This window comes from Anser cygnoides, chromosome 2 (genome assembly GCF_040182565.1).
Source record: "Anser cygnoides isolate HZ-2024a breed goose chromosome 2, Taihu_goose_T2T_genome, whole genome shotgun sequence".
NCBI lineage: Eukaryota > Metazoa > Chordata > Aves > Anseriformes > Anatidae > Anser > Anser cygnoides.
Window position 1 is genome coordinate 138,459,689 of NC_089874.1, and position 26,779 is coordinate 138,486,467.

At 41.8% G+C, this 26,779-nt stretch overlaps 1 long non-coding RNA gene across 4 annotated transcripts in view; it reads right to left on the bottom strand.

Moving 5' to 3' along the window:
* Nucleotides 1-12,382: 12,382 nt before the first annotated feature.
* LOC106030519 (uncharacterized) overlaps nt 12,383-26,779 on the bottom strand; it is a 53,790-nt gene continuing 39,393 nt past the window's right edge. For 2 of the 4 annotated variants that reach the window (XR_010828709.1, XR_010828708.1), the window contains 4 exons: nt 22,913-23,469; nt 21,222-21,326; nt 18,301-18,451; nt 12,383-17,938 (listed from right to left, as the gene is read on the bottom strand). This is a non-coding gene — a long non-coding RNA (uncharacterized lncRNA). The remainder of the gene's footprint in view (nt 17,939-18,300; nt 18,452-21,221; nt 21,327-22,912; nt 23,470-26,779) is intronic. The other 2 variants (XR_001203800.3, XR_010828710.1) reach the window with 2 other exon arrangements.

Genomic DNA, 26,779 nt, shown 5'->3' on the forward strand with positions numbered 1-26,779 from the left:
CAGAAGGAGCAGTGATGAGCTCTCACACACATAATGATGCTCGTTCATTCAGACAGCTCCCAGCAAACCCTAACTCAGAGTTTCTCACAAAGCAAACCCTAACTCAGAGTTTCTCACAACCTCTCTGTCCGAGAAATTCTTTGTCCAGCTTCAAATGTCGCCAGCCCTGCGACGGAATGAAGAAAATGCTTAACAGTGTTCAGAAGCACTAAAAATGAAGAACTCAGTGAAAGTACAGTAGGATTTTCACATAAACTGGGTGTGGTGGGGGAAAGGGTGAACAACACCGGGCCAATTGCAAGCCAGAGGCACCTGCATTTTCATATTGCCTCTCAAACTGCCAGCTTTACACTTATCTTTGCTGACACTTCTGAGGAATATTAGTGAAATGAACATTGGCTGTTATATTCTGAAATAACACAATGCCTCAACTGGCACATGTACTGTAAGCTTTTTTTTCAGCCCCAACCCCAATCCCAACCTCAACCCCAACCCCAATGGACTTGTCAGCAGTTTCTATCATTAGCAACATAATCCCTCCCCTCTCCCACTCTCTCTTTTTATGTTTTCCCAGGGCTGCACCAATAATGAATAATTTACCAGTGTGGAGAAAGAAAAGTGTCACTACTGGAGTCTCAAGGCTCATCAGTCACAAACCTGTCACATGGTCAAGAGTCATCAGTGCCATTATTTGTGTGAAGAGAAATTAGCACTAATCTATCACCGAGTCTCTTGCTCCAGCCACTGTAAATGGTGCCAGATTCTTAACAGAGCAGATTGTCTGTGCCACTGCAAATTGCTTATCCTGATAAAATTAAGAAGAAAAAAAAAAAGAAAAAAAAAGAAAAGTCTTCTTCTCACTTACTTTGCAGACAACATCCCACATGTACTAAGAATTAAAGGAGAGCCCCTATAAGGCAAAGGGCTTTTACCTTTCCCACGCTGGAGAAGATTTACCTCTCTGCTATTAATAAAGAGTGATTCAATCTGCAGAGAGGATTTCAAGCAGTGCTTTCAAAGGCGTACATTTTTTGCAAAAAGGAAATATGCCTTTCCATGTCATAGAATAAGCATGTGAATGCTCAGGTTTGAATTTTAGGAAGGAAAGGAAATGCCCTGTACTGAACTATGAAATATAAACAATGCACAAAGTAGAACAAAATGGTGTCTTGACTAAATAATCAGGGCAACAATGAGAACTATTTTGCTATGAGGGGCTTCCTCCTGTGAAAGAAAGGAAGAGATTGGTAATGCACTCGCATTTGTTTCAGCAGTGATTTCCATCTATCAAACTGGGGATTTTAACGCTGTGACCATCAGCAGGTTTTTGGAACAGCCCCTACAGGAAATCAGCAGCAAAAGAAAGCCACAGCAACCCAGCTCATCCTCGCTGCTGAAGACGTGACAGCTGGGGTTCGGGGGCAGGAAGTCCCCCAGTCCCTCCAAGAGGCCTTGGTGGATCCCTTCAAAGGATCAGGCTTAGTGTCCACCAGGGACTGACCCCCATGGCTGGTGAAGTCCAAGCAGAGCTCACAGCAGAAAAAAAAAGTGTTTTCTGACTCCAGCGATTCAATTCATCTCCTCCCTCTCCCGCCCTTTGTTCAAAATAATTTTCAATTTTAATGGCTAGTGAAGTAGCTACTGAAAGCCTGTACAACTAGGGGGTCATGAGTGAAAAATATAATACTTTGGGTCGTGAGAAATGCTGGCCTAAAATCCATGCCATTATAAAAATTTTGGAAGAAATAACTTTTTTAGTTTGATCAAAAAGCACTCAATTTGTTTTAAAAGTCTTGTTTCATCTCACTCTGAGAGGATCTACAGAGGGCCAGGTCTCCAGCCTGGCTCTGAGCCCAGCAGGAATCCTTTGAAGGCTTTTCAAGGCCTAAGGCTGCCCTCACACCTTTCCTTATCAGCAAAGCTCCCCCAAAACCCACTCTCAGGGCACCCCCCAGCTATGACAGCCCATGTAGGAGGCTGCATGAGGAACATCACACTGCCTTGGGCTTAATTAGGGTTTGCATCTAAGAACCTCCAAGGACACCACACATCCTCCTACCACAGGGTCATCTCCTCTCAGCCTTGAAGGCCGCACTCTGTCTCCGTTGGGACCTCCAAAGAGGCTGGGCTGCTCTTGAGGAAAACAGGGAGAATGGCATGGCTTGAAGACGATAGCCCTGTCACAGCAAGAGGAGGACCAAGTCTGTGGAAGTGCTCCTCAGCACTGAGATTGGGACTGACCCCAATAGTAGCCAGCTGTTACGGAAATATCTGCATCCAAACACCACTGCAAAACCTCAAAGGCCTTCTCAGACATGAAAATAAGTATAGTTTTAAAGTTCAAAGGTCTTTGGGATTTCCTCTTAAATTTTTTCATAATTACTCTTTTTTAATTAAAAAGAAATGTCAGAATTTCACACAACTCTCCAGTCACTTGTGAAAACTAACGACATTATCCTAAAGCTGTATTCTTGACTGAATTTCCAGAGTTCCTGACCAATAATTAACCTCTCCACTATCCCTCTTGTCATGATTTTGATTGTTTGTCACTCCATGAGTGTAAAGCAGTAATTATTAAACAAATAATTAGTAGAAGTGCATCCAGGTTCTCTCTCCTCAAGCACATCCAATCCACTACAGCCCTAGTGTAGTTTTGCGTCCCAAGCCACCACACACCCACTGCCAAAGAGCCTGAACCTCTCTCTCTGTACCCACTGTGTCCCCGGTGCCCAAGGCTGACTCCCTTCTCCAAGGCCAAAGTTTCTGCTACTCATCACTTCCTTGCCAAGAGAAATGACCTGCTTTCCAGAAAACCAAGGCATTGCAAATGTGTTCTGGGACTGCACTATCAGACATCAGGGGTGGGGACCAACCCCTGGGAAGTCCAGCTACGGGAAGAAAGGTTGAGGGCTCTGAAAGAGCAGCTTGACTGAAAAAGAGGCATCTCCTGGTGGTGCTGGGGGGCAGCACACCGTGTCCTCCCCCTGCTGCTCTTCACTTCTGCACTGCAAATCGCTCTTGCTGTTCCAGCCTGCTGGAGCAAAGAGGTAGAAACGCCAGCTACAGTGTTTGAGGGGACTCCTCAGACAGAAAACGTTTGTGGCTGAAGGCAGACTGTGAGACAGACAGGCGGTATTCAGATTTGGATTGTACTGCTATGTCACCGAGGAACCCCTGATGTTTTCTCGCTCCCTGAGCACATCTGTTGCTGGAAACACAACAATGTTCACCTTGTTAAAAGCAACCTGAGTCACAAAGCAGCCAGGAGGAGCAGAGTGACTGTGGAGGCTCCCGGGAAAGTTTTCCACTATGCCCTGCTCCCTGCAGCTTGCAAGGTGAAGGAGAGGGCACCCTGGACCACATGCCTGGACCAGTTACACAGGCAGTCTTGGCACGCCACGGCCTCATGATTAACCACGGGAGGACTGGTCCCCACCTTCCATGGGGAGGGTGAGAAATTAAGCTGTGAAAGCACCTTACATCACTCCACTGGCAAACAAGGGCTTTCTTCATCTGGCCAGGCAGTATGTCGAACCCATGAAATTTCTGCTCCTGGAAGGTCTGCTAGTCAGATCTTGGCTTTCTCTGTGATTTTCCAGTGTCTCCATCCCCACGATGGCTAGATTTTCTGGCTAGATGGTGTCACCTCCCAGCTAGACGAGAACCTCCTAGATGACAGAGTAGCAAGCAGGCACCAACAAAAGGCATTCGAGTTTTCTGCAGCTGCATCTGTTCTGCCAAGTACTATAATATTTTCAGTCACATTCATTTTGCCTTCAAGAAAGAAGTTTATTATGACCTCAGACCACAAGTGGAGCCAGTCTGAAAGATGAAAAGTGTATCATATTGTATCTGATGATGTCAGCTCACACTTCTCTGTAAGCTTCCCCCACACTGAGTCATAGCAGGAGGGTTCAAAGTGAATACTAAATAGGATTAGCTTAAAGATATAATGCCAGCAGGCTAATTTATCAGTAATTCAGAATGGTGTGAATTTCCCTGACTTGGTGATCTCTTATCTGTCCCCTGGTGAAAGTGAAGCAGGATGCCTTTCTGGTATCTCAGATCAGTAACAAGCTTGGGATGATTTTAATTTAAGATCCCAGCTGCAGTATTTGCCTTTTTTATGTCTTAGCACACTTTACACCCTCGCACAGTGTCAGGAATCAAGCCTTTAGATATGAAATTCAAAAATACACATGAAGACTACAGCCATCTTTAACATGTTCATGGCAAGCTGCACTCTGTCAGACATGCATCCCAAAGCTTTGTTCTACAATCCTAAGTGCTCCAAAATGACCCTGAAATAAATCACAATATTAATCTGCCTCAGAACAGTAAAATTCAGGTCACTCAACACGTACATGACCTGCCCAAAAAGCTCTTAGGCAGATAAACATAAAGTCCATTAGGATCTCCTGAACAGATGTCACACATACTGAAACTTTGGAATGCGATGCTCCCTTGCAACAATACAAGTCATAAACTGTTTGATATCATATATATTGATCCAGAAGTGATTCAATGCACAGTCCACCTCTTAGACTGGTTGTTCTCACAAGCAGAAAGCACTTCCTAAGCAGGTGATATTCAGTGGTGTCTGTGCAGCACTGTTGACTCACAACACCTTGCGATACCTTTCGTGCTCTGCCTTGGGTCTGAGCAGAGCAGAGCAGCGGCAGTAGATATCTACAATCCAAGCTCAAGCTGTAGGTCCACTGTGAAATTTGTTGCACCACTGACAAGTGGCCAGTATCTCTCAGTGACTCAATGAGCCTCTCTGAAAAACATTCTGCTTCACCCCAAAGATCCCTCTGATTGATGTAGTCGGCAGCATTTGTTCTTTGTCAACTCATGCTTGCCTTCTGACGCTGCAATAAATCACAAGTGCTATGATGCACTAGTTGGTTTCAGTGCAGATAGAACCCATTGCAAATACAGATTTAAATGGCTGCTTTGAATTGCACACACACACCCCCTTTTTTTTCCTTTTTTTTTTTTTTTTTTTTTTTTTTTTTGTTCAGGTTTCTTTACAGAGGCTCATTTTACAAATGTCTGTTTACTCTCACACTTTAATATTATCAATTAGCAGGGTCAAAGAGCTCCCCTTAGGAAGGTTTAAAACAACACTTTTTGCCTTTGGTTTTAATGCCGTACACAAGTTTGCGTGCCATCTACTGTGTAGCAGTATACCTCCCACTTACTTTGTAATCCTAAAAATCTATGCCCTGATTCATGGCTGGGGCATGCAGTGGCAGCCAGATCACAGCACTTACACGCAGACCTTTTCATAAGAGCACAATGGTGTCCATTAAAAGAAATGAAATCTCTTGCTTGGGAAGAAACAAAAACACACAAACACACATACAAAAAAACACAGCATCCCTATATTATAGTCTGTAGCTAAACCTGAAGCTGCATGGACCCCAAGCCAAAACATAACCACAGTTTAGGGCAAGTGGCATAACATGTGTTCAAACAACAAGGTTCCACCACAATAACAGACTTAAAGAGCCAGGCAAAAGGTGAGTTTAGTTGTCTTTGTTGGCAGTGAAGATATGTGGAGGTTTCTTTGGCTGAAATTTCTTACTTCCTTTAAAAAAGGGCAAATGGAACACCCCCCTTTCCCCATCACTCTCCACGAAAACGTCAACAGCTGGATCCCTACATGCTCCATCAGCTGTGGGTAGCTGCCTAGCGCAGACCTCCTTTCAGTGAGCTATTATTTCACTAGTGGCTGTAATAGGTTATTATCTGTGTGACACAACCTCTGGAGTGGCAGAAGATACTCGTTTTTCCTCTACTGTCAGACTGAAGAGCTAAATTACAATTTAAGGAACCAGGTACCCAATTCTGTCAAAACATCCCACGCGATTGTTTCTTATTCAAGAGAAAACGATACATAATCAAGTAGAAGTGCATGAGGGCTCCAGGTCTAAAATGAGATATCAGAGACAATATTAAGTGATGTCAATACTAGGACCACCTTCTAGCTACAGTGAGCTTCAGGTTAAACAACTTAAGAAAAGCTCAGTAAGGAAAACAGATATGGCTAGCTTTGCAAAAATTAAAATAACTCCAAAGTGAAAATGGTTTTCTGAACTTCATAGAATAAATAATAAGAAATAAGAAAATTAAAATTAAAAAAAAATACAAAAATTAATTTATTCCACAGGTGAGAGAAAATATATGAGTTTTAAATTCTTTCATTTTGAAGACTTTATGGTTTTAAAGCTTATGAACTAACACGAGACAGTGTTATGCTAGAAATTTGGTGAGTATTCTTCCACTTAAATTAAGAGAAGATGAACTTAAAACATTAAATGATATTTCTTGGAGAATTTTATGTAACACTCCCAGAGAAAATCTAAACAAAATTCAAGGTGCCCTACTCTTGGCACCACATAGTCTTTGATTTGTGAAGCAGTTTTTAGATAATTTAACAGCCAGAAATGGTTTAAAAGACAGATAAGGAAACTGCAGGTATATATACCAATTTGTATTCTCTGTCTCAAACCTCATAACTTGTTCCAGTTCCTGTGTGACAAGCACTGATTGGAACATTTGTGACAACATTTTAAACAACACTGAGACAAAACTTTTGCCATTATTATCCTCCCAACTATATAAATTATTTACACAACACCATTCACTTCCCCTATTAAATATATTTTGATATTTTGGGAACAAATAGAGACCAATCTAATGCTTTTAGGGACATGGCTGTTTCTAACCCCAATATTTTACATTGAAAATATCTGCTTAAGATGAGTGGCAAACTGCAAAATTCATCTTGCATCAATTTTAATCCAGCACTTATGCTCATGCCCCAGCGAACGCAGATGACACATCTGCTGGTCCTCCATGGGGCCCAATATGGGTCCCTACCACGGGGTCCATCCCCCAGGAGCAAACTGCTCCAGCACGGGTCCCCCACGAGCAGCAGCTCCCCCCAGACCCCTGCTCCTGCGTGGGCTCCTCTCCACGGGCTGCAGCTCCGGCCCGGGGCCTGCTCCTGCGGGGGCTCTCCATGGGCCGCAGCCTCCTCCAGGCCACATCCACCTGCTCCACCGGGGGCTCCTCCACGGGCTGCAGCGTGGAGATCTGCTCCGTGTGGGACCCGTGGGCTGCAGGGGGACAGCCTGCTCCACCAGGGGCCTCTCCACAGGCCGCAGGGGAACTGCTGCTGCGTGCCTGGAGCACCTCCTGCCCTCCTGCTGCACTGACCTGGGGGCTGCAGGGCTGGGTCTCACTCCTCTCTCCCAGCTGCTGCTGCGCAGCAGTTGTGTTTTTCTCTTTCTTCGATCTTTTCTCCTAGAGGCCCAACCAGCATCGTTCATGGCTCGGCTCTGGCCAGCAGCAGGTCCCTTTTGGAGCAGCTGGAGCTGGCTCTGATCTGACATGGGGCAGCTGCTGGGCTCTGCTCACGGAGGCCACCCCTGCAGCCCTCCTGCTACCTGGCCCTTGCCAGGTAAACCCAATACACTCAGATGGGTTAACGAGGCCAGATCCAACAACATACAGTTGGACTTCACAATCCCACCTGTATCATGCTGCATTTAACTGTGTTACTGGTATTAACAGCCTACTTGTTCCGTATTTGTCCTTCCTCTGTAGGAAAAAGTAAATTAAGACGAAGAAATAAATTCCACTGAACTTGTTTCATCTGGTAGACATTGATTAAAGCAGGATGGTCACCCTGGCTCACCTCTGCTTGCTTCCAATGTCCTACTTCCAGTTAATTCTATTCTGCCTTCAGTAATGTACTTGGCACTACAGCAGGAAATAGCTTTGCATAGATGATGTTTTCCTGTAAGTGTTAATGACTGAAAATATGTCAATACATGGACAATGCACCATTTTAAGTGTATTCCAGTGATTAATTTTTACCTTGCCTTTTTTACTTCTTGCAGCCCCAGGGATCCCAGATTGCTTCTTGAAGAGTCCATTAACACCCAATATTTTCTCACCGTGAAGGTGAATCTATAGCACTCATGTAACCTTTCACTCTCCTTCTCAACAGAAAAAACAGATCTTTTGAAGCTTGCAAATGCAAACCATTTTCTCTCAAGCTTGGGAAATATGTGTATATATATATATATACACGCATACACACACATATATATGTGTTTTTATATTTAAAATTTATATTTAATTCCCTTTTGAATCTTTCAACATCTTTGTGAAGCATAGACACGTGTCCATCATAAAGTCAACACTCTAGCTGCTTCCTACTTTGTGATTCAGTGATTACATTAGCTGTTCTGTAACAGCTTGGGATTTGGAGCTCGCTTTGAACTGTTTATCCCTAGGACTGCTACTACTTTTGGAGTCATTGCTTGCCAGATCTGCTGCTGTGAAAGTCTGCCACCATTCTTATTTTCTGTTCATCTCTCTGCATTTGTCTGTACTGAAATGCATTTTCTTTGTCTTGACCAGTTTGCCAAGCTGTATGTATCGCTCTGTATGGCTTTCTTGCCCTTGTTAACTGTTTTTGTTTGTCTGTTTTTTCCTGTCTACTTTTCCATTAACTGAAAAGGATAACAGCACTCCCTTCGTGGGTGTAAAATGAGCACTGAGCTTCAAAAATATATCTCAAGATTAGCAATAATTTCATATATGTTTGTATTAATTTTGTATTTACCTGCAGATTACATAAATTATCTGAACAGCACAAGATGACTCAAAATGACCCATAATGTGACAGCTTCCCCATATGTGATTTCTCAAGACCTCTGAGATCTTAGTCTTTCTAATTGCTCTGTCACGGAGCTCATTTTTAAATTAAAACTCTACTAAATATTAAAACAATGTCAGTAAAATTTCTGTGTATCATCAAGGAAATTCATAGGTTCAAAGAATGAGAGCTGCAGTGATGAACAGCAGTGGTTCTTAGCAGAAAGCTGCTAGCCATAAAAACACAGTGGTGGAGCCTAGGGACCACTGTCCTGTAATAACACAGATTTAAATTTGGTGTTTACATCCTGATGCTCTGGGTTTTTGACAATGGTGTTAGAATGACTTTAGCCATTGAAAAATTATTTCTCAGTACACTTAGCTTTGCTAAACAGAAAAACAGAAATTAACCTTGTCTTTGGCTCCCTTATTAAATCTGTACACTTCAAAACTTATGTAGTAGTTCCTAACTTCTCTACCTACTAAATATTTATTTTATTTTTTTTATCTTTAGTTCTTGCTTTTCCTTCATCATAGCCAGATGGACTTTATGCAAAGTTGTCTTCTTTCTTGGCTGGGAAATGGCAAACTTTCTGGTCCTCTGACAAGCTCCTCACAAAAAAAAAAAAAAAAAGTTTTCTCAGTTTTCATGTAGATATTTCTCCAGAGTCAGTTTCACCACACCATATCTTTAACTGTGCGAAACCAGTCTTTTTGAAGTGTCAGATATATTACTGGTTGAGGTTGATGTCCATTTTACAATGTTAAACCTACTGATGAAGTGAAATCTGGTACCTTGGTGACCCTGGCTATAGTCCAGCAACTGATTTTCTTCATCATGAAATCCAAAATCGGGTTCTCCTATCAGTTAAAAATAAATAAATAAATAAACAAGCAAACAAAACCACACATTTTTGTGCCAACAAATGATCACCTGTAAGGACTTCAGTATGTAACCTCAACAGCTCAACCAGGAGCTGGGAGTGAAGGTGACAAGGACCTCCCCAGAGGACAACCGGGGTCTTCTGGCAACACTGACATTTTCTGTTTTCCAAAATAAAACTTTCCAACATCCTCTAGGTACCCAACTTTCTACTACTTTGCCATTTATAAATAGATTTTAACATCTCTTCCATCACTCCAGAGACTTCAGTAAGGGCAATTATGTGCAATTTTTTTCTCATCCATCAATATTTGATTATTTTCCTCCTTACCTGATTTCCTGTCCTTGGCCTTTCTAACTGAAAAATGTCCTCGTTCATGTTTTTTAACATAGCAGTTCAGTTAGCTCACAGCAAGCAGAGTTGGAGTTCATGGCACTCATTTCCCCTTGCTGTGCTGGTTTCACTTTGTATTAGTTACTACAGCCATTTCCATGCAGGAAGGAGGAGAGATCCCTGATCCCATGGCCCAAGCCCATGCTAGCTGTGCCAAATGTTAATGAGAAGCAGCTAAGCAATAAAGACCTCCAGCTTCCTACAACTTCCACATTCACCAGTTCATCCTTGTCATTTTCTACTTTGCTGTTGTTCACCTGAGGAGGTGTTCAAGGCCAAGTTGGATGGGGCCTTGGCCAACCTAATGTAGCAGGCATCATCACTGCCTATGGCAGGGGGATGGGAACCAGATGGGCTTTAAGGTCCCTTCCAACCCAAGCCATTCGATGATTCTATGACCTCCATGACTTTCTCTTGAAGACCACCACCAACAGGACTTCCCAGATGACCCACATTCACACCGACCACCAGAGCCTCACCACCCTCCTGCCTTGGTTGAGTGGCTGGACCAGAGCCGGAGCCTCACAAGGAGGTCTGCACCGATGGCTTGGCTTTGACCACAGAGAGAAGCACCTTCCTTCAGGCCATGCAGGTGCCACAACTGCAGAGGATCTTTAGTGCACTTAGAAAAGTTTTAATGACCCTATTCAAGCCTCTGAGATACGTAGGTATTAACTAGATTCAGGATTTTAAACCATCTGAATAATAACAGTTTTCCTTTTGGAAGAGTTTTATTTATGTAGGTATTTCAAATATCTCCAACAACTTATTCTCTAATTGTACACAGACCTACTTTTTTTTTTTTTCTTCCCAGGAACAGCAAAGTAGACTGAGGCTGAATTTCCAATGTAATAAACAAAAAATGCAAACATTTATGGCCTTTTTAAAGCATCATTAAAAGCATCATTAAAGAAGAAAGAATGGCAGCAAGCACATTTCTTCACCTTTTTCAGATCTCCTTAAGAAAACATGGCTTAGGCAACTGAAAAAGCACATTATGAATACTAGTTCCCTTCAACCACAACCTCTAATGAAAAGTGAACAGGAGGACTTCAGCTCATCTTATCTGGCTGGCAAAAATGAAACAAAAACATGCTCAGAAAAATGATTCTTTGCTACTCTTCCCCCTCCTGTCCTAACTGCAAGGGAGCACTACATTCTTCTGTAAGCATCCCTTGGACTACAATAGGCACTTATATTTATTCATTGCTTACCATCAGGCTAGCGCCATGGGCAGAATGGGTGGCTTTTACTTGAGAAAATGTGCTTGGTTTCCTTTTTCCACAAAAATGTGACACCTTCTTTGTGCCCAGATATTTACCAAAAATAACTTTTTAATCTATTTTAATTTCTGTAACCAGGAGAATATATCAAAGTGCTTCCATCTAATTAGCTCACCTGAGAGAAGTATGCAGCCGTTACAAATATGCCCAAATGATGCCCACGCTATTAACTTCTTTGGTGAATATTATTTAATTTCCTGTGTCTCCAATCAGAAATTCTCACTCTGTTCCTTTGAAACACCTGTGCTTGTGGGCTAAGAATAAGATCCCTATTCAGTGCTGTCACAAAAGCAGAGAAGAACATCTGGACTTATACGTCCCTGCTACCTTCTGGCAAATGTTGTTCCACACATGCCTGTTTCACACTTTTGTCTTTCCAGCTTGCTGGGGGGGTTCTGGGAGCTTTTCACTGTCTTGCTCAGGGGAAACAGGGACAGTGCATTTGTCTGTAGGCACTGGAGGGGCAATTTTTAGTGGCTGATAACTAGACCAGCTTTCCTGAGAAGAGTGGTTCAGATTCATCCCTGCTATAACTCTGCTAACTCTAATGGGTTTTTACCAGGGATGAACTTGGCCCCATGTTGTTAGATGTGTGCATATTAGAAACAGAGTCATTTGCTACAAGGGAAACAGTCAACATCTTATTTGCATCCATGCATATCAACAATGCAATTAGGGCAAACTTCTTTGAGAATTGGATTCAGATGGTAATTAAAGAATTGTGTTATGAATTTTAATTTGGCATTAGTGAAGTAAATTATTCTGTATTGCTCTGTTCTCACAGTTTGGGCAGAATACATTATGCTTTGCTTACTGAGACCTTTGAATTAAAAAAAAAAAAAAAAAAGAGCCTAGTCCCTATGTCCTTACAATCTAATTGTGTGGAAGAAAATGAGTTACATAAAACATTTGCCAGTGATTCAAAGTTAAACAGCAGCAAACATCATTCCTTTGATTCCTTCCCACAATTTGGGGACTAAGTTGGAAGGGTTGGTGAGGAAACTCTTCTAAGCAGCAATAATTGATAAGATGTATAAAAAAAAAAAAAAAAGAAAAAGAAAAAGAAAAAAGAAAAAGCACATAAAAATAACAACTTTGAAAAGACAGGTGAGACAGATATTTAAAAAAATCAATGTCAACATCTATCTATATCACTAATAATGATATGTGGCCATCAGTTGTGACCTTAGCGATTCTGGGTGAACTTACAAAATCCTCGTTTGACTTCTGAGAAAAATCTTCAGGTCCATTTAAAGCCAATGAAACCCTACCAGCTAAAGACACAAAACCAATAGTAGAAAGTGGTTGAATTTTTTGCCACACAGAAGTGCAGATCATTTTCTGACTTGGGTTTCTTAACTGAAACATTTAGCAGTTAAAATTCCAGGGCGTCAGACTATCATACAGAGGGCTCTACTTCCTCTATTTCTCATTTGGACAGCTGAAGAGACAGACATTTCACAAGGACTAGGCACTCTCATGAGAAGGAATTTCTCCATTATTTTCATTGTAGATTAAAATGTTTTAGCCTTAAATAATCCTGGATGAGGTCTTGACCTCATGTTTGTATAAGTATGGACTTGCTCAGTTGAAGTCTCCGCAGCTATATAAAAATAACACCAATGTAAGAGAGGATCCAGCCCAGAATATGTCAGCATATTCTTAGCCCCATGATATTGCCCAGCACCAGCCCTATATGCTTCCAAGTGTCCTGACAGAGGTATTTGCAACTGCTGTTGGAGTGCTCAGATATGTGCTACAGTATGAAACAGATGGTATCATCGTGTAAAATAATATATCCAAAGGTACTGACTGTAATAAACCTCCCGGTACTTGTGTCTTTGAGGTAAGTTTACTACAGATGTTAGCCAGAGGACATACTAAGCTTATTCAGTGGATGTCTTTAGGGAAGGTAGATGCTTCAGTCTTTAGGAAATCAAAATTATATTGTTTTCTTTTTTTCCTTCCTGAGATTAATGTTTGTCTACAAATGTTATGTGTGGATTCACTGTCCTTTGTGGATGTCAGCGTGCGTGTCCCCCGGTTTGCCAGTGAGGTGCAGCGAGGTGCAGTGATGGGAAGGTGGTGGGTGCACTGAAGAGCCCAGGAGGGGTAACAGCTTTTGTCAGCAGCACGGTGCAATAAAAATGACAGCAGTGGCAGTCAGTATCCAGCGTGCCCAGCTGCCCAGTCCTAATGCTACATAACATTAAAAAGTAACAATAACAACAATCCCGTGTTGTCCCTCCTCATTAACTTTTTAAGGCTCCTGCTCACTTCGTGGAATCACCATTCTATCACATTGTCAATAATGTATGAAACAAAAAACTCCTGTCCACCCTGAGATGAGAAGAAAAGCAGATAGAGATTTACAGGAACTATCTTGCGCTATTTTCAGCAGCCTTGAATTCAGGCACAATAAAAATAAAATTAAAATAAAATAAAAATAAAGAGCAGAGACAAGAAAATTAAAGTAAAATTTAAAAAAAGTGTTCAAACATTTTAAAGAGAGTTGCAGGAGAGAGAGGTGACATTTTCTCTTTATTCTTTTCTTTTACTCTGTGCCACCTGCTCAGTAGAGAGATGGAGGCTCCAGAGAAATGAATGCACTTTTAAAAGAAATCATTTATTTTTTAAGACTAATTTATTGCTCATGGAAGACACTTGTCTCTGCTAGCCCCCAAGACCCAGAATTGGGAGTGAATGCACATCTTCAATCCATCCTCCCGTCACTAGCAATCTCCTTGACCTATTAACCATCTCTCTGTTGGCTCAGCTGAAGCATCTGTCCGGAGGTGGAACATGGCAGGACTTTGCTGATTGCGGGCAGCACTCCGGGGCTGCAGAAATGCTTTGCCCTGTGTAATTAACACATTCATGTACAGAAAGGATAATGGTGATGAAATATATTCCTAGCTCCTTTATTCCAAGGTGGGCAGTGGCAAGGAAGGCAATCTGAAAGAGGACAAGTGGCATTTTCAGAAGTAGGCTTACAAAAATCACGTTCAGCCATCCCAGCATGCTGCCTCTCTCCAGCATGCCACTTCCTGCTGCCACTGCTGCTGAATTGTCTTGCAGAGGGAGAAGCACTGACAGACTCACATACACAGCCCCTGAAGAATCTAATTTGGATGCTACAGACCCAGAGAAACTTCCCAAAGCATCTCTGAACCCACCCGTTCTCCTGCTAACGTGCCCTGCTTCGTGGCTGGGGCAGCGGCTGCAGCCAGCTCCAGCTTTAGCACACAAACTGGAAAATTCAGTACGGAATAGAAGTGGCGAGCACCTTCCTCACCTTGTAGCAACTCACAGCAAATTGGTCCAATCTGCATTTCCAGCTAGAGGAGGTTTTGAGCAGAATTAATTGCAAATGACTCCTAGCCTAGTTATAATCTAAAATACTGTTTCGTTTTGGCAGGAGAAAGGAGCTGCACTTTCTGCACAAAGCCAATGCCTATAAAACAGAAGAAAGCAAAGCATGATCAGTGTGGTGAGCAGGAGATAAAACAAGCTCCTTGGCACTGGGCAATGGCAGAGGAAGTCTGTTTCCTCCCTGATAGCTAGTCGAACATTGTTACCCTAAGCTGGGCTGGTTCTCCTCCCACCAGGCTGTTCATATACCATCTGTCCATGCTGAAAATTATCAGGAGCATTATGTTGTGTCTTCACTTATTAAAAGGCTGAATGCAAACTTTCCAGAGCATACAGAGTGTTACAGCTTACTGCACCGGAAACTTTATACCATTATGCCTAGCTAGGCCCCTGAGTCTCTGTTTTAATGCCTTGGAAATGCGACAAAGTATAGCCAAGAACGGGCAAGAAAAAATGTAAAACATCAAAATCAGGATCCATAGTCTTTTGCAGTTTCCCTCGTTCTTTCACATAAAACTAGAAACAGAACAAATTTATACTCCTGCTACATTTTTAAACCAAGGACAGGGTAAGATCTTTACCACAAGCATTTTGCCTCTGCTGCCTTTGAGGGGTGGAAAAGCCTGCAGAAGAAATGCATAGTGCCAGCAATTTTTCTTTTCCCTCAGGTTCCCCATGAGAGCTCTCTTTTGCTAAAATGTGAACAGAAAATCATCTTTGGATACCGCCTAGATAAGAGGTGAAATGCAATTCTCGTTATTAATATTTAAGAATCACATCTATATCCATGTGTTAAAACACTCTGTTGCCACCACCAGCGTCCACCTTCCTTTGATGCGTGAGTTGGCATTTTCTGCAGTAATGCGACGACAACATACTGACTTGACCAATACCTTAGATAATCCTATGACAAAATTAGAAAATTGACTATATTAGAGTAACGCATGTGTGAGTTTGGATTTAGAATTCCATAGGGTGAGAAACACTGTGCATCTCCTGGGTGTAAAGGGGAACACAGAAAGAGAATAGAAACAACTCACTTGTGCCCACAGAACAGGTAAACAGCCAGTGCTGGGAACAGGGATGAGATTCCCAATAATCAAACCACAGCTTCCTGGTATTTTTAGGCAGATATTTTGAATTTCCAGAACCTAAGTCTCTCATAACAAGTTCATATAATTGAAAACAAGACTTAGCAAAATTCTTTAGTAGATCTTAAACAACTTTTATAAGTGGGAATGGGTGAATATTAATTTATTGAAATCTATTGCTAATCAATTAATTTTAAAATACTGTGGAAAAATAAACGTTATATCTCCCTCCTTTTAAATAATCCTTTCTAAATATTCCCCTCTATGTGAAGATATCATTTATTTTACACTAGACCAGATCCTATTCTTTATCTACTCCTTCCCTGCAGCATTAGAAAAAGTAGATGTATTTTAAAAGTCTAATATCTCTCATTCCGTAAGTATTTTTTATGGACTTCACAGAGGGCAGATTTTTTATTTTGGTAAACTTCCTAATGGTTCCAGTCAAGGGTGAGATGTTAGAAGCCATCCTGCCAGCCTTTGGGGGAGCTCACTTTCTTCTGCACCGACATTGCAGATGCAATAGCCTCACTGGCCAAGCATGGCCCACAAGAGGTTCATCTTCCCTAAAGCACTTGTTGCTCACATTACCCTGCTCTGTTTATTCAGTCTTTGCTTCTCACCCAGATCTGCCACAAAGTACACAAGCATGTGTCTTTCTAAGCCAGTCCCTATTATTTTATAAAACCCAGCACAAAACATACACGAATTGATTGTGGTAGCTGTCAAGCCTGCAAGTGATTCAAGTGTGTTTGCCCTTTCCTTCACTGCATTTTTGGGTGTTGTATAAATAGAACAAGAAATGTAAAATGCAGGTTAAGTCATTCAACACTTCTGTTTGTTGTTGTTTTTTTTTTTTTTTTTTTTTTCTTCTGATTTGTGCCCTGTTCTGGCACCTTTTTTTCTGAAACCACTTTTTGTCTGTCAGCAGGCATGGGAATATTTGTGGTTCTGTGAGACAAAACAATAGGTTCTGCAGTGAGTGTTATCATCTTTGTCAAAATCAAGTATTGAATCAGAACCAGGATCCATCCAGGTTCTTCAAAAACCATACTAGACACATTCCTCATTAGGCATCTGTTTATTCCAAAACACAAACACACAGGGGATAGAATTAGATAACACTTTTCTGGCTTACTAAATGGGTTAGACTTAGTAAATATGGTACTCGATTTTCAACTGATTCTACCATCTGTCAGCAAACTTATTGCTTTTAGCAGGGGTTTTTCTTGTGGTAATTTCTGGGATTTTTTTCCCCTCTGTTCTTTTCATGAATATACATGCCTATAAAGTTTAAGGGAAAAGTAATACAGAAAAATGAATTAATCCACAAAATCTGAATAGCGCAGGTTAGGTTATAATCAGAAGGTACAAAGGGACTTGTAAATTGTTATTAACAAGCAGCACAGGAAAACATATAAACAAACAAACAAAAAACAACAATGACAAACTTCTCATGTGTGGAAGAAACCTTCTATTGTTTTACAAGTGTGCCCAAACGCTGGAGTCAGCTACCAGAGAGTGTGTGCAACAAACAATGCAGCAACAACCGTGTGCATGGGCAGAGACTGGTGTGGGAAGGACAAAGAGCTGGGGCAAGACAAACCACCCAGAGAATTTGCTGACTGGGACTCAGCTTCACTGAAGTCCAAACATAACATTTCTGCTATATTTTCACACTAAAAAAAAAATAATAAATGAATATGCCTCAGGCCTGTTCTGATGCTAAACAGAGGCAGAACATGGGAACAGCAAGTTCAGTAGCTTGTAGTTGTGATCCTGATTCTGCTGGAGTCTGTTGCCTCCCAGACAGCAGCATTGGCAAAAACAAGCGTCATCCACTGACAGGTTTCTGGCTGACCCAGCAGGTCAAAATCCTTGGAGATGTGACCCTGATGCTGTTATCCCAACCAGAAGCAGTCCAGAGCACCTCATTAATTTGCACGCAGCCCTGCATGATGATGCCTGTTCTCCTTGGAGCCAGGATGGATGCCATCGGTTTGAAGGTCCTGCAAGAGGCTCCACTGCATGGTGTAGATGTGTGGTTTCTACACCAGCAGCAGCCTTGCATCCCTTAGACAGTGCTGTGTTGCTGTTGAAGAGCTTAAAGTGTTTTGCTGCTTGGCAAGAGATCTTGGCCTCTTCAGACAGAGTGGAATTTTTTTCGTTATTTCCAGTGGGTTTGTAACGGCACTTCTCAAATGCTTTCCTGGGAGATAGTTCCTCATGGGTCTTTTCTCTGACAATTGCAAGGAAGGAAAACATTTTTAGGAAAGCAAACGTTTCATTTTATATCTCCTTCTCTTACCCCATAAGCCCACTAGCACAGTAGAATACCCAGAAAGTAGAATGTACAGAAAGAATAAAAATATGGCTTCAATGTATGCTTAGAGAAGGTATGGATTTTTGTAAGGGGTTACTTTGTACTTGGAGGGATAATGGAGGATGAAGACCCAGCCAGAGATGGGGGTGGGTTTAGCTGTGACTCTGTCCAAGATGTCCTTGGGCACATGAGGATGTTCCTCTCCCCTTTTGGGGTCTCCAGCACCCAAACTCACCCACCACCCATCCCTCTCATTTGCAAGAGGAGGCTGCTCTTACCAGGAGAGAGGCCAGCAGGAGGAACTTGTGCTTCCCCTCCCACTTTCAGCTGGTCCCAGTATACAGGTTTTCAGACACTGGTACTTTGCCCTTTGCGCATTCACAGTGCCAAGTTCGTCCCCATGAGCAGAACAACTCTTTTACCCCAGAACTGAAAAAAACAAAACAAAACAAAACAAACAAACAAACAAAAAAAAAAACACAGGAGGGCAAGGCATGAGTTAGCTGCAGACAGCTTAGGCAGAGGAGTCATCCTGTTGAAACTGGGGAAAGGATTCATGGCAAGGAAATGGACTTGGGCAGAAAAATGTCAAATGTTCAGAGATCCATATAGGCAGATGCACTGATACATCCACAGCACTAAGCACGGTTGGAACAGGCGAGCCCAAAGCTTATAACGATTGATAGACTGTGCGATGAACAAAAGTACAAAAAGTAATCAGGAATGAGATAAAGGTTAGCACCAGATATAAAGCATCAGTACAGGGGAGGACTAGGAAGATTATAGAAATGATCGTGAAACTGTAGGAAAATGATAAGAAAAGGGAAGGTGAAGAATGAAAAGAGGTATGAATGAGAGGCAAGATAAACGGGAAGACATGTTTTGTATACATAAAGGAACAAGAGATGGCACAAGAGGTGAAATGAGACATGGAAGGGGTAATATATTGGCAGAAAGGGCTGACACTGTAAAAAGTAAAATGAATTCTTTATTCTTGTGCTCACAAAATGTGATGGAGAAATAATCAGATACTTATTTTCAACGAGAAGAAGAAAATATACCATAAGTCAAGGCCACATCCAAGAGAAAGTCAAAGAAAATAGGAGATGGGAAGGTTTAAATTAATGGCCAGCAACAAAGACCCCTGCCTATTCAGAAAAAAAAAAAAAAAAAGGATAAATGATAAACTCAGGTATGTTAGCACACATACTACATTAAAAAGCTCTTCAAAATATCAGAAAATATCGTTGTAATAGAAGGTATCAAATTTAATGCCTGTACTTTTAAGAAGGGATTTTATCTGACAGCAAGAAACCATTCGTTTTATGCAGAACAACACTGGGAAAAGTAATCAGGTAAAGATAATAATGGATGAAAGTGCTGTCGGAGAAAATATTGGGGAAAACATGCAAGAGAAAGCTATACTGACAGTTCTTGTTTCAGTTACAGCAAGCATCATAGAGGCACTAAAGGCAGTAGACTGTGAACCTCTCAGCAGGATGTCATGGCCAAAAGACCTAATATGAACCTTTCATGGATGAATAGGGAGTCAGAAAGCAAAGGTATGGAAATTAATTTATCTATGTAGTCAGCAGAGGTGAGAGCATTACTGGAATGAACCGTTTGCTTACTCCTTCTGCACTTATGAAGGCCAGTAAAGGATAGGAGAGGGCTAAGATCACAGGCACGAGGATGCTGTGAAAAGTGGAGGACCTTCTTTGGAGAGAGGGACTTACACTGGAGGGAGGGATGAAGGAAAGGGCAGAGGGAGCAGTCTACTCAACAGCCAGAATGAACTTTCCATAATTTCTGCAGGGAGAAAAATTCTGAGGGCATATAGTAGTTTAGTCATGCACAAAGAAACATAACAGACTGCAGTGGCTGGAGGCTGGCATCCACCAAATTCAAACGGGATTCCAAAAAGCAAATTCAGAAGTGTGCGTTTTTCACAGCAATAATTAGCCACCAAAAATAAATGACCAGTGGAGGTGGACAAATCTCCATGGCTTGAATTCAAGACCAGAAGTCTTCCTAACAGACTTCCTGGGAAGGGGGAGTCTATACTAACATAAGAGATGCTGAATAAAATTGTATAGTTTGGGTCATCCAGAGCATCAAGCAACATGTCCCTTCTGGTGTAAAAATGTATAAATATATGAAATACCAGTCAAACTTCTGAAGGAGTTAACAAGCTTACCACATGGCGTCTGCTGACAGGAGATCATGGTGGAAGCGGAACAGTGTTTGTAATACAGCTCCCTGAAAAATGCTTGATGTGATAGATTATTCTGGCAGGGAATGTAGAAAGAATATTGGACTTCGGAGTGAATTAATGGGAAAGGGGATTATCAAAGCCACAAGCTTTGTTATTAGGGCCAAGGTTTGTTGTGTTTATTTATTAAAAGATGGTTTAGTCAGGCAGCGGTATTTGTTGACGATACCAGGCTTGGAGAGAGGCAGTCAATACCAACGCAGAGTGGATTACAGTAGAAGCCACTGCTGATACACTACAGACAGGGAGTAAGATAGGTAGATTGGTGTCTTATAATTGATTGCATTGAAATTTAAAGAGATGAAGGGTAAAAAGGGAACAAGCATCCTGAGCAGACACAGAAGAAAAGATTTTTTTTTAAAAAAGGCTAAATAAGCAGCTATAAGTTAAACTCTAAGCACTTTGACAGTGCTTGTAGCAGTTATTAAGAAAAATGCAGAAAAGTAGCCCGGAGAGACAGATCCTTGAGAGGCATTTCCATGAAATCATACCATAGATCCTGAACACAGGTACTAAACCTGTATCCTCATTAGCAACAAGAATGTAACAGCACCGTGTTACGTCTACAGAAGGTGAAGACATTCAGTCCAGCTAGCTTTAAGGAATGGGAAAAGAAGTGTATAAGTATTTGCGAGAGCCAAGGCTTCTGTGACATGCTGATGCATGGAGCTGGGGTGTAGTCACAGCCTTAATGCAATGACAGAAAGGTTAATGCAGAATGTTTTGTGATAGCTTCTCTCACTGGATGGCTGGTGCAACATTCTCATGAACATTTGTTTCAATAAACAGGAGAGTCAGGCCCATGGAATACCAACAAATGGAACATACACTGAGCAATATTCAGCACAATCAAATAAAGTTTAATGCTAGAAGGGTCTGTAGAAATCATATTCTGACTGTTTGCCACTGATGGCTTGGCAGCATCACCTTTCATTCAGTGGTCAAAAGCCGACTTTGAGGGTAGTCTGATGATGGAGTTTGGCTATGATTCTTCAATAGCTCAATTATTCAATGGTCCTGTATGCAATGTTTCTAAAAAATAAAAAATGAAAAGATGTCCTTATATAAAAAGAAAACACACACTCACTAGAGGCTGGAAATTAAATCAGAAAATAATCTAGCTCCATGCTGTTTGCTGAGCCCTGTTCCATGAGCAAACTACCAGCGAAACCAGCCTGAAGAACCATTCCCAAGCAGAAAGGGAAAAGCTAGCGCCTACATTGCAGCTGTGCCTGCAGGAGCGAGATATCCCTTCTCGAGGTGCTCTGTGCAGCCAGCAGGCTTTGATGTGGCCCCACCGGAGCTGCAGGAGGATGTTCCCTGTGCCCTGGGCTTCATGTGGTGGAGATGGAGCTCAGGTCCTGCTCAGTCTGGCCAGGCTCCTTCTGCTGGTGGTTGTCCCTGCCTGGGACTTTGCACACCAGTTAATTTAACCCCTTGTCGTGCTCCATCTCACGACCTTGCTGGTGTTTTTCTTCCTACCAAACACACTTCTTATTCTTGTTCAAATTATTTATCCCAGTACAGCTAAACTTTTGCTCAGTCCCCTGCTGAGTTCCTGAAAGATAATGAACTAACTGATTTCTGGGTAATTTATGCATAAATTTATATACTGAGCTGTAGTTTAATCAAACTCCTTTGCCTTGTGTAGTATAATAGCAATATCTAATGAAAACATATGAAGTATGTGTTTCATAATTACCTCAGACAGCTCATTTCGATTCGCTTCCTATTTAAATCCCCAAATTCCTATCTTCTTGCATTGTAAACACTTTCCTTCCTATCTCATCAATCTGAGTTATGTAAATGATGCGGGGGTGGGGGTACAATTAAATTTTTCCCTCAGTGTTATCAGAGGCCCTGTTCTCTCAGAAACATCTGACTTGGGTGCACACAAGGTACCCTGTTTTATCTGACAGAAAAACAAAGTTAACGTTAAATCACAAATAATGGTAAACACCAGTAGAGTGGTATTACTGGGCCAGGACAAACACACTCCTAGATTAATTATTCAGAAGACACAGACATTAAAAAACTGCATTTGTGATACTGTACCAGAGATAGTTGATGTGAAATATGTGCAGCACTATGGCCTCGACCCTACCCTTGCTCAACACCTGTAAATCAGGAGTATCTGCTTTGAAGCCAATGGAGATACAAAGTCCTAGAGAATCCAGCACTGTTTTCTGATGTCTCAGTGAGACCCATTTTTTCATAGCACAGACGGAAAAGAAAATGAAAAGCTAAAGTAAAACTAGGTTTAGTAAATCTATTTAGTAAAATTACTCTTCACCAGTCCAACCCAGTATCACAACATCAGCAGGGATGCAGATTCATTTTTGCTGCATCCAGCAACAGTAAACTTGAAGCTACATGTGATGGCATTAATGCAACTAGGGAAAGAGCAAAGGAAAAGATACCCGTGCTGATGCCAAGTCAGAATAGAGAGAAATTGGGAGTAGCTGACAATCTGCCATCCACATAGTGTTCCGGCTTTGAAAGATTATTCTTTCCCAGAATTAATTCCAGGCACTTACGGTATAAGTGTCAGTTTGCCTTTTTATTATTTATTCCAAGGAGTATGAGTTGCACATATACCATCAATGACATGTAGTTACCTGGCTGACAAAACTGCAGGAAAACGGTACAAAGCGATGTGTGACAAAAGCAGCGGATGAGGAGAGCCCAGCCACGAGCGCTGCAATAAGCACGGCGCAGCTGATGTCTCTCGGTACTTCTGTTTTCCTGCACAAAGAACAAAGAGTGCTGGAGCGGCTTCGCAGCCAGCGTGAAGTTAGACCCATGAACACCAGCTGAAGTCTGTCCCCTGCCACCCAGTCTAAGACGAATTATCTTATATTCAGAAAAACTGCTGAACCAAAGAGCAAAAGTAACAAGGAAAAGAGTGAGGAAAAGGTAATAGAAATTTGGGGTGTATGAGGTTTCAATTCTGGACTGCAGGATTTTACAACCCACAGCCACCTGACCTCCTCATCTCTCCCTGATTTCTTTAATTGTACGTTTTGCCCCCATGCTTTTTTACTGAACACTGCATCACCGGTGGGTTATTTCCTCATCTGGATCCACTCCTCTTCCGTCTCCTGCTGTCACTGTCTGTTCCTGCCAGGTCGTGACACCACCATCCTTCATGTCACAAAATTGATCAGCAGCCGCACTGCTTACACCGGAAAAAAAAAAAAAAAAGACCTCTGTATTCATTTCTTAGCAGTAATACGTTTACAGTAAACCACAGAGTTTTGCAATGCTGGGAACAAGCAATTTATCAAGGAAAAATTAACAACAGAGTATGGCAAAACGCCTGTAAGGAGATTTTTATCTACTAAGTATCATCTAATTCTAAACTGGATGATTTCCTCTAAAAATTGTGTTAAAATAAAATCCTGTTTTTTTCCTCCTAGCAAATAGTTTCTACGGAGTAAATAGTACAGTTAGCTCAATTTTTGAGCTTTTCTGGAAAAAGTGTGGATCATACAAGGAGAGCCCAATCCTCCAGCTAAATTTGAAGGACCAACCAGAGCAGAACCTGAGTACAACTGGGTTGTACAACTCATCAGTTGTAATACATCTACATTAATAAATTATTAATCTCTTTATTTGTGAGGTAAATAGTGAGAAATAAGAGATTGCAACTCACTGAGTAAAAATGTGCATAGAGCGCATCAATTTGTGGCACAGGCTGCCCAGAGGCTATGGGGTCTCCTCCTTGGAGCCCTTCAGAAGCCGCCTGGACGTGGTGCTGGGCACCCTGCTCTGGGTGTCCCTGCTTGGGCACGGGTGGCACCAGGTCACCCCCAGAGGGCCCTGCCAGCCTCAGCCACTCTGGGATCTGTGGTGTCCCTCATGCTCTGAAGAAGAGACGCGAGAAGGAATGAGCAAGCTGCAGACGACAGACACATCTTTTAATGTCTCGTAATCCCAACAGCCCTGTCATGAGGCACTGATGATCCACAGTAATTAACAAGCTACTGTGACTCTTCCTAACTATTCCTGTCCTAAGATTTGTGTGCCTGCATGTTCAGCTCACCCCTCCACCCAGCCCACTGCCTGTTCTGCTACACCCTTGCAGGTGCGACATCTTCCTTCAAGCTGGGGATGTTGCTGCCTTTGGAAAACAGCAAAACTATCAGTGCCTGGAGAGGTCTGTTCAGGAACATGGGAGGCATTTGAATCTCTTGCTAGCTAGCCCAGGGAAGATAACCTAGCAACAGCCTCTCTTTTCATCTAAATGTCCTTCCAGCAAAGCATTCAGGGGGGAAAAAATGTAAAGAACAGCATTGAAGGAGGACGAACAGTATGAAGCAGGTTATCACAAAGGAAGAAGTTATGCAGTGGTGTTTTCTGTTTTGTGTGGTGTATTTGCTATTGAAAGAGAGCTGCCAAGTGCTGCCTGCTGTTCCCAAGAGAGATGTGATTGTACAGCAGGTGAGGGTACCAGAGGGCCAGGTTTAGAGGAAGAGATGCAAAAGGATCAGTAACCGTTAGGCCATAATTCCTCATATCCTGGAAGCAAATTTCATATTCACGAGTTCCATCATTCCTTGGTTGTTTAGGAAATGGGTTTGAAAGCTTTTGGCAAAGAAGGGCCCATCTGTTAGGGCTCGTCATACCCAGCAGCCCGACAGAGGGGAGGCTGCTGCAGCTCCAGATCCCCAGGACCAGCTGGTGGTGAGGCTGTGCATGCATTCCCAATAGGCTCGTGTGCACACGTGCACACTCAAAATACATATATATACATGTATGTCTGTGGCTGGCCACATGGACCAACACAGACCAGATCAGGATAACACCCATTTAATGGAAATAAATATATATGCCTATATACACACCATATGGATCCCCCTGCTAGCTGGCTCTAGACAGACACTCCATCTACCCCATAACTTCTTTAAGACACTAAGAAACACCAGAAACACAATTCAGGTGTCATCCTGAACACAAACGCTTGTACACCTGTGTACCAGTTACACCAACACGAATTATTTTCAGCCCGTCTTCCCCCGACAGCAAGGCTTTGGTGATCATGATGTCTGCATGTATTTTGAATGCATTGGCCACTTTCAACCCATATTGTTAAAGATGACCGAGATCTGCTAGGGTGATTTTTGGTGAAAATAGGCCCTTTTACTATGTCTTTTAGAAGGAAAGCTTTGTTGTGAGCTCATCACTCTAGTGACTAAGTGATTCAAAATCCTTAATGACCGTACCTATGTAATAACCTGATGATGGAGAGAGGTGTAATTATCCCGACTAGTGAGGAACTAATTCTTAAAGAGATTAAGATGAAAATAATATTTAAAATGCCCATTAATTTTAGGTGTCCACTTTAGGATGTCTAGGAATTACTTTTTTAGAGTAGTTAGCATAATATGTCTGTATATGATCAGGAACTTCACTGCAGTTATGTGTGCTTGGCACTTTTTGTATAGAGACCTTAATCTAAGTTAAGCATTTTCAAATAGAGGAACATTCTGTTATTGGCCACTTGTGAAAGAACAGATCCAAGTGACTTTTTCTAGCATTACCTGAAAACTTGGTGGTGGAATGAGGGTAAAAATACAATTTCACAAGGTTTCTGTGAGCTGCCTTCCCATGAAACAATCACCCTTTTTCTTCTCACAACATCCTACCTCAAGCACTGAGTGTATCCAAACAGCAGTAACAAAGAAAGCCAAGATCTGCAGGTAATAAGCCTTTCCCCCACATAGATGTAACACATTAGTTCTGCATTCTGCCTTTCACAAACTGAATGTGTCCTTCAGAAAGTAGTAGGTGACCATGAGTACAGACCGTGCTGCATCACAAGGGCTCTGGTTAGCACTTCATGGACAGCCAGCCATTCTCTTAATCTCCATCTCCTAATCCTGCTCTCCAAATCTTCTCTCTCTTAATTTTTTAACATTTGATTTTACAAACAGAAAGTCTTCTAAACATAATGTTTCCCCCTCATATAACACAATGCATACATAGCACACGTAACATTGAGCATATGTAGCATCAAAACAAACCCTAGGAATCTCTTTTCAATTCAGAAATATGTCATTTGAAATACTGATTTGTAGAGGGCATATACTTTTTTTAAAAAACATTGATATTTATTTTTAATTCTTAACTGAATTTTGGCCTTGATAAAAACCCTTGCTTTTCTGTGGCCCTTGGCAAGATTGCAAAATAGCTCATCACAAACTCTGAGTGGGCATTCTGCTGCATCACAGATATTAATTGGTACATTAAAAAAAAATAAATCTCATCAGTTGAAACTGTGGATTTGAATCTCTGGGTTTTGGTTTCAAGGCATTCCGTTTGGTTACAAGCATTGCACATTTTTTCAAGGTTGCTTTATGTTGTTGACTGAGCCCATCATTTTTAAAATCTACATACTTTCCAGATTGTAGAAATGGCAATACTTATGCCTGTTTTCTTTTTTTTTTCTTTTTTTTTTTCAATGATGAAACCAGCTCATCTAC